This window comes from Maniola jurtina, chromosome 23 (genome assembly GCF_905333055.1).
Source record: "Maniola jurtina chromosome 23, ilManJurt1.1, whole genome shotgun sequence".
Classification (NCBI taxonomy): Eukaryota; Metazoa; Arthropoda; class Insecta; order Lepidoptera; family Nymphalidae; genus Maniola; species Maniola jurtina.
In genome coordinates this window covers 6,409,230-6,429,475 of record NC_060051.1, presented here as the reverse complement: position 1 = coordinate 6,429,475, position 20,246 = coordinate 6,409,230, and the positions used below count along the sequence as shown (strand labels likewise).

The window sequence follows — 20,246 nt, the reverse complement described above, 5'->3', positions numbered from 1 at the left end:
CTAATTTATATTATAAAGCACGTAAAGCTTCCTACGCATCTTTCTCCGTTCGTGTCGAATTTCCATCCCTTTGGACTATGAGAGTAAGGGGTGCAAATGTTCATAGGTGGCGATAATCACTTTTAACATTAGGTGACCCACCTGTTCGTTTGCTTGCTATTTTTATTTAAAAAAAAACTACGTTTATATGGAAAATGCTGGCGAGATTCGCCAAGGAAACTTCTAGATGGAGTCTAAAAGTCGGATAGTTTTTACCCGACTTCAAAGAAAGGAGGAGGTTCTCAATTCACCGGAATCTTTTTATTTTATGTATGTTACCCGATTACTCAAAGACCGATTCGGGATTTTTTTTTGTTTGAAAGGGTATACTGTGCAGATGGTCCCATATAAATTTAGTTAAGAAGATCTGACGAATATCTTTGGAGATGGAGAACAGAACTCCTCAATGGATACGAGCAAACTGCTCGCGATCAGTGTAAAAGCTTAGTAAACAGTAGGGTTTCAACTGGGCATAGCATAGTGTTTGTGGTTTTTGAAGTCGGTTTTATTTTTCATTGAATTTTTTTTTTTTTTTCATTTACGTGTTGGTGATGTAGGTAGGTACTAGTCTGACTACGTCTACAGATAGAATATCATAGATATTCGATCTGCTAAAGTGTTTAAAATGTAAAACGGTTAATAAAAAACTACAAGTTACAACAAAAACTGCATAAAATTCGCAGTTAAACACTAGTTAATGGTTCATTACAAAAAGCAACATCACAAATTTATGAGTTATCGAACAAGCGAATGAAATATTTGTACAATAACTCTAGCTTTTTTAAATGTAAGCCATCAGTCATCATAAAGTGCAAAAAGACTGAACTATTAAATATACACTAGCTGTTTCACACAACTTCGTTTGTCCGTTGTCCGTAGTTGTTTCTTTGTATCATGTCACTACTATTCATATCCAATAAATCCATACTAATAATATGCGAAAGTGTGCCTGTCTGTCTGTCTCTCTGCTATGTTTGCACGGCCCAACCGCTGAACTGATTTTAATGAAATTTGGTACAGACTTGGGATACATCCCGGGGAAGGACATAGGCTACTTTTTATCCCGGAAAATCAAAGAGTTCCTACGGGATTTCAAAAAACCGAACTCCAAGCGGGCGAAGGCACGAGCACCCTCTACTTCATAATAATATTAGAGACGCGAAAGTGAGGTTGTTGGTCCTTCAATCACGCTACAACGGAACGATTTGCTTTTTCGCATGGATATAAGTAAACCTAGCCTACCTAACCCCATGGGTTCTTAAAAAACTTTTATCCACGCGAATTTCCGTTTTCACCCATCTTCCTGGTACAGTGGCAATCGCTGTGATCTTATTAGTGGGAGGTCCCGGGTGCGATTCTCGGCAAGGGTTTGGAATTTTATAATTTCTAAATCTCTGGTCTGTTCTTGGTCTAGGAGGCTTCGGCCGTGGCTAGTTACCACCCTGCCGGCAAAGCCGTACCGCCAAGCGATTTAGCGATTACGATTCCGTGTAGAAACAAAAGGGGTATAGGTTTAATAAATAAAAAAACTGCCATACCCCTTTCAGGTTCAGCTCCCATCTTAGACTGCATCATCACTTACCACCATCGCGTAGGCGACCTTTCTCGCCCTCTGGTATCCTCAACCTTAGCCTGCACTACAAGACGCTCAATGAAGTCACTCTCACACCGCCGCGCCGGGAGACATGTCCGAAGAACTTTAGTATGCGACTCCGAAAGACGTTGTTTAAAGCCGAGTTCTTGGAATAAGCAATGGAATACTTTATGGTAAATTCAGCACTGGGATGTACAATTTTGCGTGGCATGGTAACAAATAGACAGACACACTATCGCATTTATAATAACATTAGTGTCCAATAACTGAAGTCTTTAAAATGTACGGCATCAGTCACCATAAAGTACAAAACGACAGGCGTATTAATTAAAAATGGATGTGTGTGCGCAGTGGCACAATTTCTGCTTATTATTATACATATAACACCTTGCGAACCTTTATTGCAATAATGGGTAGTGTACACCGTGGAATTTGTCGCTGCGATGATACGAATATCTTGATATACAAGTCAACGGTCAGTTTAATCGTTTTGAACTTTTACTTGTTTAATTTGAACTTAGTTTGTGTGAATGCAAATTGTTGGTAAAGATTGCTAATTTTTTTTCTTTACAGCAGACCACAAAGTAAAAAGGCCAAAGTTTCATGAAAGTATTTCATTGCTGTCATGTACATTTTTTAGTTACCTTAAAGCTAAATAAGTATAGGTACATGACGCCCTGCCAGGGCATCGCAATTTACAACACATTACATTTATTACAACCATATCTATGATTACGACACAATCATTAAATTATTATCTACGACAATTATAATCATTAGGTATAGGTAAATCAACGTACCAACTGTAATATTAAGCTGTGGTTTGTAAATTGTTCTTGTTGTTGATGATCGTAGCGGCAAGACTATCAGTGAGTATCCAGTTTTAGTCGATATTGCAATAATTCATCGTGATGTCAACAATTATGCATTCCGGGCACAGGCGCGTAGACGAGCGCATTCTAAGCGTCCCGCGTCCGTCGCAACCTTCGCCGGCAGGAAAATGGCGATCGTTTTGATGGAAAATTAACATTTTATTATATTTTATACTAGCTGATGCCCGCAATATCGTCCGCGTGGATATAGGTTTGAAAAAACCCGTGGGAACTGTTTGATTTTCCGGGATAAAAAGTAGCCTGTGTTAATCCATGGTATCTACCACCATTCTAAATTTCAGCCAAATCCGTCAAGTAGTTTTTGCGTTAAAGAGTAACAAATATACACACAAACTTTCGCCTATATAATATTAATGTGATGTACATACATTAATTTTATTATATTTTATATTTACAGTCAGCAACAAAGGTAGGTTTGCACTTTGTACACGTTCATAGTCACTTGTTCTGGCGGGCGCAAATTTAGTTTTGTTCTTGACTGTACTTTAATAGCTTTTCTTATCACCATCTTTTCAACCCATCGCCTCTCAAAATAAGAAGGGGTTTTTAGACCATAACCTACCACGCTAGCCAAGTACGGATTGGAGTAGCAGTTTAACTCGCAAATAAAGTCTAAGAGGAAATAAAATATAGACCTCAGCATCAGAATAACAGGGCTTAGGTCATAGTTCACAACGATGGTCAAGTGCGGATTAGTAGACAAAAACACACAGCTTTGCAAAAATTATGCAAGCATACCTACAGATTTCCTCGCGATGTTTTCCTTCACCGTTATAAAGCAAGCAATACTTACCTATTTAATTACTTAGAACGCACTTAAGAGGGGTCTCTCCGTCACTCGCTGCATACAAACGTAGCTGCTCGTCTCTCATTGGAATACTAACCAATCATACTCAATGGAATTTTGTAGAGACGTTCCGGGAACTAATATCTATGCCTGTGATTTTCCAGATTTCCGTTAAAATATTCGGTTTCAAAGTTAAGCGGTCTTATAAATTCACATAAAAATCTTTGAGCCCCTGTAATTTTAAAACTAAATATTTTTAGAAAAATCTAAAACACCACAGGCACAGATATTAGTTTCTAGAATATGTCTGCAAAATTTCATGGACTTTGGTTGCTTAATATTCAAATGAAATTGGGACTACGGTTGTATGGAGTAAGTGACGGAGAGAGCCCTGTTCATCCTAAAAATTAGAGGTGCGTGCGTGACGGGATGAAACCCCGGTCCCCCGAATGGGAGAACCACTTAACCGCTAAGCTATAACCGTTTTATTGTGCGTTATGAATATTTCAATTTTTTGGAATGCTTTTTACTGCCACGAAGAAGTAACACAAACAATAGACGCAAGGCGTTATATGCTATCGAAATTATACAAAATAGCTATTTAGTGACATCATTGTTTAAAGTATTGTTATGATCCCTTCAATTGATGTGTTGACTCATAAGAACTAATCATTGATACATTGTAATATATGGTAATCATTCTATGCGTTATGTTCTCATGACACCCATACAATTTTTACCCAATGGGTACAAAACTTTGCTTTGAATCCTTTTAACCAGATGCGACTTTTTTTACGACAAATTTCTGAGTATAGAATAGAATATAATATATTTAATCAAATAAACTTTTACGAGAGCTACTACTACTATAAATTATTATTATCATCGGCCTGTTCGACTTATTGCCACAAGTATTGCAAATCACTAGATACTCATCACACTATCACACTAATATTATAAAGGAGAAAGTTTGTATGTGTGTGTGTGTGTGTGTGTGTGTATGTTTGTTACTCCTTCACGCAAAAACTACTGGACGGATTGGGCTGAAATTTAGGATGGAGATAGATTATACCCTGGATTGGCACATAGGCTACTTTTTATCCCGGAAAATCAAAGAGTTCCCACGGCAATTTTAAAAACCTACATCCACGCGAACGAAGTCGCGGGTATCAGCTAGTATTATTATAAAGGAAGTGTTTTTGCTGGTTTGCTGGTTTCTTTTTCAATCACGCCACGATGGAACAAGGAATACATAAGGTCTAATGAGTGATATACCTAAGTTATTTTTTATCCCGGGAAATCAAAAAGTTTGCGCGAGATTTTTAAATTCACGCAGATAAAATCACACGTAGTTCAAGATAAGTAAGTAAAAGTAAAAAAGACTTTATTTTCAAATACGTTTTTCCTAATACATTGATAACTATCTCGTGTTACAATAATTTATTTATTTACGTCATTTTTGTTCATAAATTCTTCATAGTCAAAACATTATATCAATTCACATTTCTCAGTATCAGTTCATTTATCGTAGACAGAGTAGGTACCTACTTATTTAAGAAAAATATACATTTAGGCAATTCTTATTTTAGTGATAACAGATATAAATAAGTATAGATAAGATAATTAGGTAATGATCAACGAGAAAACTCAAATTCGTAGAACCTCTTGTGGACTTCGTTTGCGATGGCGTTTGCTGGCGCGCGTGCTGTGCTTATTTGGAGTGTTTTTTTTTGTTAAGAGTGGCTGGTTTTTGTGTTAGTTGGTGTTTTTTGGTGGTGGAACTGACTGGGAAGCGCTCTAGAGGGGCGCCGCGCGTATGTCGGCGGGCGCCGGCGCAGACGGAGTCCATACTTGTATAAATTCAATAACTTGAAAATATCACAAACTTGACATTGACTAATCAGAGTAAAGCCAGAAAAGAAAATTTTAAATTTTTTTTTTTTTAAAGAAAAAAAAAACTCTTGCGAGAATGTTACAGCGACGCGCGGCAAAAGAATAAAAGCTCAAACAAAATCCAGATTTCCTAAACCGGATGTGCTTTGGCAATGAACCAGTTACTTGACAGCTCATTATAACCGGATATTAGAGTTTTACTTACACGTAACTGAGTGTTTTGTGTATAATTTATAAAATTGTCTCAAGTGGGCCTATGAAGAAAAAAGTGACAAGTAATTTGTCGGAACACTTCTGTCTATCTTTTAAACTTTTTTATAATATAACTTAATATGTACTTACGTTAAGTTATTTTGGAGTAATTAAATCTCATTTTGAGCGTGGCTTCCTACACGTGCTGGTATAGTGATTAGAATTGGGTTTCAATAAATTTTGTAGACTAAGACGTACCAATGTTTTAAAACGTTTATTTTTCTTATTTGTTCTAATATAAATAGGTACAAGTGTAAATTAAAAATTTATAACACCCCCGACAAGTGAAGGTTACAGTAACTTGAAAAGAGCTGACTTTCAAACGGCTGAACCAATTTTCTTGAATTATAGCTAAGAACACTCTCGATCAAGCCACCTTTCAAACAAAAAATTAAAATCGGTTTATTAGTTTAGGAGCTACGATGCCACAGACAGATACACAGATACACCGATACACAGATACACACGTCAAACTTATAACACCCCTCTTTTTGGGTCGGGGGTTAAAAATAGTAATGCTCACATACGTAATCTTTTATGCAAGTCCACATGTCTAACTTTCGGAGCTACGAGCATCGTTTTAAGCAGGAAAATACGTACATACTAATAGAAATAAAACACTTGAATGTACTTTAATATACTTTTATTTGCCTATTTCCTTATTTTATTAATTTACAAGTAGAGCACAACAACTACTCGCCATTCTACGCGTCACCAGAGAGTGTAGAGTCCGCCAATACCATAGACTCTTGGAGAATGTCCGAGGGAGCTAGGCCTCGCACAGACTATCAACAAATCCCACCTAACAAAACCATGGCAGACTCAGCTATTGGCCTGGGTATGTTGAACGCGTACCTGGCCCACCAAGAACAACCTAATGAACGGCCCGAGTTTAAGCGTTACTACTTGCATATCCGCACAAAGAGTTTTCCATGGGGTGATGGCCAGAAGTCTCTCTTCCACAATCCCCATGTGAATGCAATAATGGCAACGAAAATCATTAGTTAATTGGTGCATTTGGTAAATTACATTGGATCGTATTTAGAAAGTCTCTGTTAAGAGGGGTCTCTCCGTCACTCGCTTCATACAAACGTAGTTCCAATTTCATTTGAATACTAAGCAACAAAAGTCCATGAAATTTTGCAGACATAATACTTTAGAAACTAATATCTATGTCTGTGGTTTTCCAGGTTTCTGTTAATATATTCGGTTTCAATGTTACGCGGTCTTAAAAATTCACATACAAATTTTTGAGCCCCTGTAAATAATTCTAAACTACATATTTTTAGAAGAACCACAGACACAGATATTAGTTTCTAAAATATGTCTGCAAAATTTCATGGACTTTGGTTGCTTAATATTCAAATGAAATTGGAACTACGATTGTATGGAGCAAGTGACGGAGAGAGCCCTGTTAAGTACCTAGGTACCTAAATTATATCAAGCAATTACTACGTTTTGTTCGCCTCATATTAAGAGTGTTGAACCGGCAAGAGCTATTTTTAAGCCATTTTGCCCCCCTATATTTTATTAAACACTGCATTTATGTAAAACATGTATATACTACTTTGTAGAATATTTCCTGTTTTATTAAATTGACAGCTTACAGCAAAACGGAGTCCTTTTACCTTGACTCCCACTTTCCGGAATATATCTATTAACATCACTGACCACATCGATCTCCTAGGTCTCGACGTCTCGGCTAACATCAACTTCGGAAGATCCATCGAAGCCAAAGCCAAAACCGCCGCAAAAAAACTAGGCATTCTTAACAAGGTCAAGCAGTACTTCACGCCGCGCCAACTGATTACTTTGTATCAAGCACAAGTCAGGTCGTGCATGGAGTACTGCAGTCACCTCTATGATGGCTCCGCAAAGTACCAACTAGCGGCTCTGGATGCCGTTGACCGTCGAGCTAGGAGACTTATAGGCGAAGACTCTCCTTTGTTGGCGAAACTTCAAAGTCTCGATCACCGCCGTAAGGTCGCCGGCTAATCGGTATTTTATAGGATATATTTCGGAGAGTGTGCACAGGAACTTTTCGATCTTGTCCCCCCTTCACCATTTTACCACCGAACCGCAAGACGTCGGGCGAGTTTCCATCCTTATGTCGTCGACATTCCATCTACACACACAAAACGTTTTGCGTCTTCATTCCTCATACGCATGGTTAAGGTTTGGAATACTCTTCCGCGATCTGTGTTTCCTACCAATTACAATCCGGGTATCTTTAAAACAAGAGTGAATAGGCACCTTCTAGGTAAACGCGTCCCATCTTAGATCACATCATCACTTTCCATCAGGTGTGATTGTGGTCAAGCGCTTACCTATAGTGAATAAAAAAAAAAAAAAACAGACAACATTTTGCAATTTATTCATAGTTTATCTTTTATTGCCTAAAATACCAATAGACTATTACTGAATTTTGGATTTTGTGTCATCTTTGACGTTCACTACATCAAACTTGTAAACCAGCCTCATGCTTCAACGCTCTTAATAAGTAGAACTTAAGCGCGCTAATATAGTTAAAGCAACCTCTTATAACTTTTCATAACGATTTGAACAACAATAGGTATACAGTACAGTCCAACGCATTCCTAATTGGGCTACATATGACAGCTACAAGGCGTGGCGCATATTCGTAACGCACGTAAGCTGGGACACACGGACGCGCGCAGTAATTCTCCTTTGTATGCTAATAGTGAATTATCTAGCCCCTCCAAATTGTAATCTTGCATTAAACTCGCTTGGAATTTCTTCATCGCATCGGGCTTTTAGTGAATATGGAAAAAAATACTTGGTGTTAAAGTTGCAACAGATGAGATGGACTAGTTGAAAAACCAGAAAACCTACATGTGATCTGTAGAGCAAACCTTGACTTTTCCTAGACCTCACTTACAGTTACAACAAGATAGGTTTACGTGACAGGCACAGATGTCTTCTCATTTAAAATTCTTCAGTGTCTGAAGACAAAATGACAACAAATTGAAAATGAAGACAAAGTGAAGAGTAAATTCTCCATTTCATGATAATAGTGAATTATCTAGCCCCTCCAAATTGTAATATTGCATTAAACTCGCTTGAAATTTGTTCATCGCATCGGGCTTTTAGTGAATATGGAAAAAATGGCTTACTAAACGTATCAGTAACAGATGAGATGGGCCAGCTTGAAAAAACTTTAACTCCAAATTATAATCTAACATTAATTTCTGATTCAAATTCCTTCATCTATACTAATATTATAAAGAGGAAACCTTTGTATTTTTGTATGTTTGTATTGAATAGGCTCAAAAACTACGAGACCGATTTCAAAATTTCTTTTATTTATTCTTCCGAATCCGTATAGGCTATATTTTATGCCGGAAAATAGATAGGATTTTTCGTGGTAGTGTCCACCCGTGCGAAGCCGGGGCGGGTCGCTAGTACTTCATAAACTTCATACTTTGACTTTAAATATTTATTTATTTATTTATTTATTTTACATCTAATTGCCGCTTACACTAACTAGACGATTAATAAATAATGAATTATACAAACACAATAGAAATGTATCTACGCTGAGAGCTAATGACGCTGTTCATTCAATGCTCTCCGCGTACCTCAGTACCTCCTGAACCAACCATGTCCACCCGTCATTGAGTGGATCCCATTGATCGTTATTATCCGAGAGCGCGTTGAAAGAAGCCAATGAACGCGGTATCGGTGCCATGGATCGAGCAACAGTACGATGATGGTAGGTACCACGAAAATTTTATTCTTTCCTGGACATATTATGCTAGGTACTTAAAGATTCTGGTCATCTTCTGGTTAATGAAAGTTACACTTACGTCTATTGGCCTGCATGTGATATGAGGTATTGTGCCTGAAAAAAAATAGAAATTAATAGATACCAACCACAAACGGTTTATTTACTGGAAGACACACACACACACACACACACACACACATACACACACATACAAACTTTCGGCTTTATAATATTAGTGTGATACCTTGGGTATGAAATAAACCAATAAATAATAACTCAAACATGCTGGTTTCTTCACGAGGTATTCCTTCACCATAAAAGCAAGTGATATATTTTAATTTCTTTAAACGCACTACGCGTTACCGCAACTACGAAAACTTGACCGGGGATGGGAAGCCAACGTCTTCAGCCGGAAAGGCATTCACAAACAACAGCGTTGCTAAGCAACTTATCGACAGATTACAGATAGATTGAGTATTGAAACCCGGCGTTAATCGATAGGTTATCATGGTACTATCATAAACTTATACAATTACATATACAGGTGGTATACAAGTGTAAATTAAAAATTTATAACACCCCCGACAAGTGAAGGTTACAGTAACTAGAAAAAAGCTGATAACTTTCAAACAGCTGAACCGATTTTCTTGGATGATAGCTAAGAACACTCTCGATCAAGCCACTTTTCAAACAAAAAAAACTAAATTAAAATCGGTTCATTCGTTTAGGCGCTACGATGCCACAGATAGATACACAGATACACACGTCAAACTTATAACACCCCTCTTTTTGGGTCGGGGGTTAAAAAAGCACAAACAATACTAGAAGGAAACGTTGACACTTGACAGTTAAGCGTAGAAAATTATCTATGCGACGTCGCTTGACCATAAACAATGAAACTATTCAATATTTATGTAATAGTTCACCAGGAAGACAGCACGCGGTTTACATAGAACTCTGCCATTAAATTCCTAACACTTTTCTCATTTAAATTCATAAATTTCCGGTGTAAAGTGAGCTTTGATTGTGATACTAGGCACGTTCGACCGATTGCACACACACACACACACTGATACATTCCTAGACACGTACGATTATTGTCTATGCCTACACATATACAGTATATGTGATAGGACATTGTGACTAAGTAGGTTAATCAGCGTACCTACCTACTCTTCTTCAAGGGCTCTATTAAAGTGAGCTTACAAATACAGCTTTATATTTTTCTTATACAAACTTCTGTCTGTCTGTCTGTCTGCTAGCTTTTCACGGCCCAACAGTTGAACCAATTTTAATGTTTGGTACAGAGTTAGGTTACATCCCGGGGCAGGACATAGGCTACTTTTTATCCCGGAAAATCAAAGAGTTCCCACGGGATTCTTAAATGCCCATCCGTTTAAGCGATTTATATGAAAGGCACAGAGGTAGCTTGCATCCCGGTTTACATGAGCAACTTTTTATCCCGGAAAATCAAAGAGTTCCCACGGGCCTCATGTCCTTTGTTAGTTTTAAGTGTAATAACAATTTCAAATTGTGGATTAAACTAAAGTACCCTAAAAAGCACGTCGAATCATGGTGACGTCACAATCCAGTATTTCATAGAAGCTCGCATAGGTACTAAGCGCGTGTTTTGACGTTTGATAAAAAGTTACTGATTTAACTACCTAGCTGTACACATCCCTATTAACACTTCGTATGACTATGACATAGAAAGGTAAATATTGTATATCGACGGCTTAGAGTGAAAACCTCGTAAGTGTAAAAGAAGTAACTTTTCAGGAGGAAGAAAAAAACTGCGTGCTGTAAAATTAGAAGCGAGTATTTACGAGTTTCTCATTTAATGTCATAGATGGCGTTACGAGTATCGAATGAACAAATTAGTCAGATCAGGATGTGCGTTGCGAGGTTTTCTTCCTAGAAACGCATTAAAATAAATTTGAGCAAAATTCAAAAAACCTCGGGAATGCTCAATCAAAATTGAGCATTCCCGAGGTTTTCACTCTAAGACGACGCTATGTTAAAAAAAGTCTAAGTATATTATATACATATGTATATTTGTTTGCCCGCAGTCAATTAACTTGGGGCAAAACTGAAATTAATTGACTATTTTGTTTTGTACGCTATTTCTAGGCCAAAGTTGAGCAATAGGTACACAATTTACGTAAATTCATCTTACGTAATAGAACGCGTATTTTTTATCTGTACCGATCTGTATTGGTACATTTTTTTGCAAAAGTATCGTTTTGTTACTCGATAACCATTTTACAGAGATCCTTTAAAATAGACTAAGAGGCTGTGAATTATAGTGTTCTAAGTTTTTAATCCTCGATCCAAAAAGAGGGGTGTTATAAGTTTGACGTGTGTATCTGTGTATCTGTCTGCGGCCTCGTAGCTCCTAAACAAATGAACCGATTTTAATTTGGTTTTTTTTTTGTTTGAAAGGTGGCTTGATCGAGGGTGTTCTTAGCTATAATCCAAGAAAATCGGTTCAGCCGTTTGAAAGTTATCAGCTCTTTTCTAGTTACTGTAACCTTCACTTGTCGGGGGTGTTATACATGTTTAATTTACAGTTATAATTCACTGGCATTGACTTTATTGATTAGTAAATTGTGGCTGATTATGTTATACACAATGACTAAACTAAGCTAAACTGAGAGTTAAAAATCTAGTGTTATCCTTTTCCGCTGGAAACATTATAAAAGGGATAGCAATACATTTTGGATGTGTCATAATTAATTTCATTTGGAGATTGTGTGCAACAGAATTAGCCACTATGTCATTGTATAGGTGCTGTATATTAGTTAAAGCCTGTTTAAATAGCAATTAAAAAATGTTAGGAAGTTCTAGGGTTGTTCCATTTTCGAAATACTAGCTATCGATAATTTTAATTTTGTGTGTTAAACTTAGATAGATGTAAATCTTAAACCAGCCTATCAATTCTTTGAACTTGCAATCTCTTTGATTGCTGTATAGGTAGGGGTCAATATAAAATGGTTACAAACCACAAAGTTTTAGTAACAGAAATACGCAACTAGAATCTCATTTGCCACACAATAGACCGTCTATAGAGCACACACGAGTCCAAATTCAAAAAACTTTAAAAAAAGAACCGAGAGCGTAGGAACCTACAATACGCGGCCACGCGGATTTCAAATATGGAACCATTATGGAACGCATTCTATTCTGATTTCGTATTCTTAATTCGAATTCAATTATTATTTTCAATTACCGTGGGTTGGTTTGGTCGTGAGTCGAGCCATGTACTATTGTCCTAGATTTTTTTTGTTTGTTCTCTATGAAACAATGATCTTGTATTTATGGTAAAAATTACATTATATTGTAATATAAGATTTCGAAAGAGATTGTAATAGCTTTTGCATGACGGCTGGATTTGATTTGATGCGTGTTTTGCGTGGGTTTTAACAGGGCTCTCTCCGTCACTCGTTTCCACTCGTTTCATACAACCGTAGTTCCAATTTCATTTGAATATTAACCAACCAAAGTCCATGAAATTTTGCAGACATATTCTAGAAACTAATATCTGTGTCTGTGGTGTTTTAGATTTTTCTAAAAATATGTAGTTTTAAAATTACAGGGGCTCAAAGATTTGTATGTAAATTTTTAAGACCGCGTAACTTTGAATCCGAATATTTTAACAGAAATCTGGAAAACCACAGACATAGATATTAGTTTCTAGAATATGTCTGCAAAATTTCATGAACTTTGGTTGCTTAATATTCAAATGAAATTGGAACTACGATTGTATGAAACGAGTGACGGAGACGGCCCTCTTAAAAGGAATTCGTTTTGAAAGTTTTATGATCTGTGATTTTTAATATAATGTTTACATATCATTTTTTGTTGTTTTATATTACAGTTTGTAGGTAACTACCGACTTTTTCTAGGCTTTGGTTTGTTTTAAATTTTAGTTGCGAAGTGTGGTTGCAATAGCAACTGTAAAACACCATCAACTTTACCACATACATTACAATTATTGGGAGAGTCCCTTTTCTTTATAAGCGGTTTTATTTAATTATTCCATTACAAGTTAGCCCTTGATGCGATCTCACCTGGTGGTAAGTGATGGTTAGGTTTAAGATGGAAGCGGACTAACTTAGAATGGGTATTGCAGTTTTTTATTAAGTCCATAACTCTGTATCTCTTATCGGTTTCTACACGGCATCGTACCGGAACGCTTCATTTCTTGGCGGCACGGCTTTGCCGGTAGGGTGGTTACTAGCCACGGCCGTAGCCTCCCACCAGACCAGACCAGAGAAAATATAGTTTACAGAGACAGTTAAAGATAAACAAGGCGTTCTTACATACAATTATGACGTCACACGTTTCATACAAGTACGTTTTCAAACAGACAGACAGTTTTGGATCACGGCAGATTAATGACCCTCACTAACCGTTCAAATTCCGCAACATTCTCTAATTCTAAATACGAATACTAACCGGTTACTAAGTTCTTGTAAATTTGTAATAAACAATTTTTTGTAGCTGTACTATTTAATTTTTATCATTAGAAAAACATGTGGACGTTCGTATGTTTAATATTTGAAATTTATGTGTCTTCATTTCTAATGACTATGTAATGCTATGTAGCAACTAGCAGTAGGTAGGTACGCTCCTTGTTTTACGAAAAGTTAGTAGGTAGGTATCAGTGTACGAATTTTTATTTTTAAATTGTAAACTAATAATTAATAATAAAGACATTAATTTTAAAGAAGTAAGGTACTATAAATATTAAATAAAATTTCCTACCTTTTTAAAAACTACTAGAAAGAATAGGGCTCTTTAAAATGTAGAGTCAACATTTTTTGAAACAATTTATTAGTAGATTCTAAATAAAAGTATTTTGTATCGATATTAATACTTATGAGTTTTGACATAACCACATCACTAATTCTTTAATTCGAAAGAATGCGCTGCAAAAGCTATTTAGATTAAATTAAATGATTCGTAAATTAAAATTCGAATTTCAAATTCGAAATGACAAGTGTTTTGCATCCTCAAGAAACTATCGACAAATATAACACCAGAAATTAATCATCACTACCATCAACCCATCGCCAGCTCACTACTGAGCACGGGTCTCCTCTCAGAATGAGAGCCATAGTCCACCACGCTGACCAAGTGCGGATTGGCAGACTTCACGCACCTTTGAGAACGACTCTCAGGTTGAAATCTATAGAGTGCACTTTGACTTTGCTAAGACTTAAGTTTCAGTTAAAACGAGATAGATTTATGCCAGCGGTATAACGCTGTCTCGTTTCAACAATGTCTTAAGTCTGAGCAAAGTCAAAGTGCGCTCTATGAAACTCAGTCTCAGGCATCACATTTTCCCACGATGATTTCCTTCACCAAACGAACTCCGAAAAGTTGGTGCGTGCCCGGCATCGAACCCCCGACTTCCCGAACAAGAGGCGTACGTCTTAACGACTAGGCTATCATGATTCAAAGTTCAAAATATACGTAGGTATAATATAATGATGCTGTCAATCGCACCAACCGATATATTTGTAATGAAAATAAACGATCCCAAACATTTCAAATAAGGCCAGTCTACGCCAGTAAACAGTAGGAGAAAAAAAAACAGGGTCGTCGACCCGATAGTGTTCCCAGCCACTCGAGTTTTATGAAGAAAACACTTCAAAACACATATAACTATTTCCATACTTTAATTACATACGCACCCACATTGATATTATGATACGCGTAGTTACGCAGTACGCACACTTGCGTAGGGCTGGCATCTGTTTTTAAGAACTTAAGGAGGTATCATTGAAGTTAGGGTAAAGAAAAAAAGTAAACCGTTGCATTTATTCATAAGTCTTTAAGAGTACAAAAATATTTACATAAGTTTTAAATTTTAAAAGACATTCCACCGCGGATAATAGCGTCATCTGGTGACAAAAGGCTGGCTCATTTTTTGCGTAAAGGATCAGCCTGGCTGCTAGCTTATATCCCAGGGACGGACATAGCTACTTTTTATGCCGGAAAATCAAAGAGTTCCCACGGGATTCCTAAAAACCAATCCGCTTAAACGATTTATATGTTTGGTACCGAGGTAGCTTGCGTCCCTGTAATTGACATAGGCATTTTGTCCCGGAAAATCAAACAGTTCCCACGGGATCTTTAATAACCTAAATCCACGCGGACGAAGTCGCGGGCATCCTCTGACGGGCGTCACTGCGGACAGACAGACAGACAGACACACTTTCGCATTTATAATATTAGTATGGATAGTATGGATTAACAAAGCTCACTTGCAAACTTTTTAATTTCGCATGCTTTTGAACTGTTTCATCAAGGTACCTACGCTAGTCATTCATCACACGTCCTAATGAGCTTCATAAAAACCTTATTACTTTAAACAATAGCCTTCCAATGAATGGAAAAATAAAGTAGGTACACACCGATCTAATTGCTTATTGTATTATCTGTGGAAACGTTACTGGCAACACGCACCACCAACAGGAAAACATATCAGCCAAGTGCGAGTCACACACGAAGGATTCCGTACCATCGGTTAAGACATAACACTTTTTAATTTCCCTTTATTTTAGTGGCAGCCAAATTATTATTTCGTAGTTTTCTTTATCTCTCGTCTGGCTTTACAAAGATTAGCCAATGTCAAGTTTGTAGTTATTTGTAACAAGTTAGTTAGACTATATAAGTATGGACCCCGTCTGTGCCGGCGCTCGCCGACATACGCACGGCACCCCCAAGTAGAGCGTTTTCCAGTCGGTTTTAACAAAAAAAGCACTCCAAAAAGGCAGAGCACGCCCGCCAGCTAACACCAACACAGACGAAGTCCTATTTTGTAGTTAAAGCGGCAATAGTGACAAATTCAACGCTCTACCTATTACGGTTCACGAGATACAATACTGACAGACAGACGGGCTTCTTGGTAAAAGGGTGGGGAACCCTAAAAATAACTCGTTCGACATTTAAATTAGTTAGGAATTTGAATACGCGCGATTGTCATTGGTTGACAATCAATCATTATATTTTTGAAATTCGAATTCCATCGCGTTTGATTCGATCAATTCGAACGTACTGTGTTAGATGTAGGTACCTAATACCTATTATATTAGTTACATATTTTTGTTTAATGAAGTGTGTTCGTTGTAACGGTTTATTCCTGAGTTTGATGAACTCTTTAGCGCAGTCGTATTTAGCTTGGCAAACGAGAGGACCCGGGTTTAATTCTTGTTAACCCCCGTCCCAAAAAGAGGGGTGTTATAAGTTTGACGTGTGTATGTGTATATCTGTGTTTCTATCTGTCTGTCTGTGGCATCGTAGCTCCTAAACTTATGAACCGATTTTAATTTAGTTTTTTTTTTGAAAGGTGGCTTGATCAAGAGTGTTCTAGCTATAATCCAAGAAAATCAGTTCAACGGTTTGAAAGTTATCAGCTCTTATCTAGTTACTGTAACCTTCACTCTTCGGGGGTGTCATAAATAATTTACACTTGTTTAGAAATCACTTTAAAACAAATGGGCAAAATATTATTTTTGAAAATAGCAACCAGTTTATTGCTGGTTTTTCTCAGTAGGATTGGCATTCCAAATTAGTGGGAGATTCTTTAACCATTCAATCTATTCAAAAACTTTTATAAGTTTATGTAGATAATAAAGTTTTTATTTTACTCAATTCATAGACTTATTTAGGAGTTATCATCACTATTTTCCGAACAGCTTTCGTCATTATTAAAAAAAACTACCTATCTTTCCTATTTTCTTGTCAGCTTGCAGAATTTCGCAGCGAAAAGTTTTGTGATAATATTAATTTCTGAGACCTATTTTTTGGCTGTTTGTCTTTCTGATAAGACTAAAAGAGCAAAGTCATGAATTTACTTAAAAGTAGGTACCTTATACTTACGCATTAAGCCTATATGTTGCTCTTAACCATATTTTTGAGTACAAAAAAACACGCACTCGAGGGCCCTTACTGATGTTGTTTCAAAAATCCGAAGCCCCGTAATACAAGTACGAAATCAAACACTCGAAAAAAAAATGTACATTTTTCTCGTTTTCTGAGTATTGACACAAAGATTTGGGAGAAATGCAAACATACCGAGTGACGCCTACTTTTTGACTTTTTGGGATTCCGTATATCTAGAGAATAAAGGAACCCTTAGCCCTGATTCACACGAGCGTTATAAAAACGTTGCGTTGAAACCCGGCGTTAAACCCGGGTATTAACGTTGTACGCGTTTAAAAAGCGTTGTCGTGTGAACAGATACTTGGGAATGCATTTTGTTCTATTTGCGTGCTTTTTTAACGAACTTTAAAAAAAGCTCTCGTATGAATGAGGCCTTATCTACTTCTTTATCTGTCTGTCTGTCAGTCGCGTCTATAAAAACCTGTCAAGCGATTCAAAATCTGTAGGGGTACTTCCCGTTGACCTAGCATCATGGAAGGTAGGTAGGAAAGTCTTATAGAACAAGTAAAGGAAAAACCGAATAACTTGTGGTTACATCACAAAAACGGTGTTATTTCTTGTACTATATTGTACGGAACCCTTCTTGTGTGAGTCCGATTCGCACTTGCTTTTTTATTTATTTTACGGCTGAGTTTTAAATGTAAACACGCAATGCATAAAAAAATAAAATGTTTGTAAATAGGTAGGTACTGTTAGATCAATGTAGGACTTGACCAATATATATAAAGTTTAATGTGCTTTTTTTTTCTATTAATTCTATAACAAGAGGAATATCGTTTTCAACTAGGTAAAGCCAATACGTAAAAAATGTACCTAATTACTGTTAGACTCTTCTTTCTTTGTTTCTTTCTTCGTTAGATTAATTATCATTGTAGAACTTGACCAATACATCTATACTAATAAATAAAATTGGAGTGTCTGTCTGTAATTTCGAAATATCTACCGCATATTAAGGTCATATGGTTATTTGAACGATACTATAACTGAATCACACGTTTTTAAAATTTTTGTCTGTCTGTCTGTCTGTCTGTTTGAAAAGGCTAATCTTGGGAACGGCTGAACCGATTTTGACGGGATTTTCACAGACAAGTAGAGAATTGACCAGGGAGTAACATAGGCTACTTTTTTTAACCGACTTTCAAAACAAAAAGGGAGTTGTGTTTTTCTACCTATGTACACCGAAATCTCCGAGATTTCTGAACCGATTTGCGTCATTTCTTTTTTAATCGATAGAGGAACTTTGCGACATTGTTTCATAAAAAATTTGGAGTCCAACTCCTCAATCCTGATGCTGCAGAGGATCTGACCAATCCACGCGGGCGAAGCTGCGGGCATCAGCTAGTTAGTAACTGAACATGGATGTATAAAATATACTCTAACTGAAGTTATCAAAAATATTCGGTAAGGTGAATGTGACGGGTCTGCCCGCGAAATTAAAATTTTATTTGGTTTTCCCAATTTGTAAACTAATACGACAAAGTAGGCTTATGGCATTCTAGTTGCGACAATGACAGTATCATTTCCACGTGTTTATATAAAAATCTTTACTTGATAAGGTCCAGTTTAAAAAGTTAGCTCAAGTATCGACTAATTTGTAAGTTACAATCGATACTAGATCTTATTTCTTAAACTGGACCCTTTCAAATAAAGATTTTTATATAAATAGGTGGGAATGATACTGTTATTGTCGCAAATAGAATGCTATAAGCCTACTTTGTTGTATTAGTTTACCAATTGCAAAAAACCAAATAAAATTTGAATTTCGCGGGCAGACCAGTCACATCCACCTTAACAAAAATATTCGTTAAGTAGGTATTTGTAAAAAAACTACTTTAACTCCTACTACTTTTCCTCGCTTAAACTAAATATAACTTATCTTCACGTCCAAACTATATGCACAAATATTACGTACATTATACATTATAGAAATCATAGGCTTTCTATCTCAATCAAAACTCAAAACGCAACAAAATTATTACCTCGCTACAATAAAAATGCGTAAATGTCGGTAATTATGAATCGTTTCACACGGAATGTGTTACCCGAGAACGATGATAGAAATCGTGGCTTCGAACCGCGTTCACATCGAATCGAAACGTTAGAAACAAGAACGAATCTTTTAAAGTTAATAAACTCTTACTACTGCTTTTGGATCATCAAGCCATCTATGACTGAAAGAATACCTTGTAGAAAAACTAGATAGAAGAGTTAGATATTATTCCAAATTGACTAGATTATTAGGTTACCAAGTAGGTATATCAAACCAGAGATGCCTCTTTCTGAAATGAAATAACATTAGCTAAACTTAGCTTGAGTTCCTAAAAAACAGTATTTCTTCTCAAAGTAAATTATTAGACAATAATTAGGGTATTTAATTAATCGCAAGTCCATCTAAACTAAAAAGCAGTGGTAACTAGACATAATACAATCGAATAAAAATATTACATTTCACGATTTATCTAACACCATTCATATTTTATCACAACATTCCTTATGACTTTGTCCGCGTGGATTCAAGTTTTAAAAAATCCGGGATAAAAATTTTTCTTCTTCTTCGTTCTTCCTAGGGTTCTCTCTCTCTCTGGTAAGTGATGATGCAGTCTAAGATTTAATCGGGCTAACTTAACTAGTTTTATTTCATTTCGTTGTTTTACAAGGCCTCTACCACCGTCGCTACGTCAAACTGCAAACGTGCCACGACTTTACATCCAACAAAAATTTGACACAGATAAAAGCAAAACGCCGATCGATGTCGTTTTTTACACTTAAGTACATAGTGTGAACGAGCCACAGTTTTCCATCAAACCGAAATTTCTAATCGGATTCTGACATAAGAATTTGGAGCGAAGTCTTGTAGTTAGTACCGTAACAGCCCGAGGCGGTCAAGCCAACATGTTTACACTTACTTAAGAGGGGTCTCTCCGTCACTCGCTCCATACAAACGTAGTTCCAATTTCATTTGAATATTAAGCAACCAAAGTCCATGCAGACATATTCTAGAAACTAATATTTATGTCTGTGGTTTTCCAGATTTCTGTTCAAATATTCGGTTTCAAAGTTACGCGATCTTAAAAATTCACGTACACA

At 36.6% G+C, this 20,246-nt stretch overlaps 1 protein-coding gene across 10 annotated transcripts in view; it reads right to left on the bottom strand.

The window, feature by feature from the left end:
* LOC123877463 overlaps positions 1–20,246 on the bottom strand; it is a 196,724-nt gene that overhangs the window by 94,173 nt on the left and 82,305 nt on the right. For 8 of the 10 annotated variants that reach the window (XM_045924270.1, XM_045924275.1, XM_045924265.1 and 5 more), the window contains exon 2: positions 9,286–9,320. The exons of 1 other annotated variant lie outside the window; for it this stretch is intronic. The gene's annotated coding sequence lies outside the window, so the exon portion shown is untranslated. Of the gene's footprint in view, positions 1–9,285; positions 9,321–10,132; positions 10,257–20,246 lie in introns of those variants that run through there. One more of the 10 variants, XM_045924266.1, reaches the window with a different exon arrangement.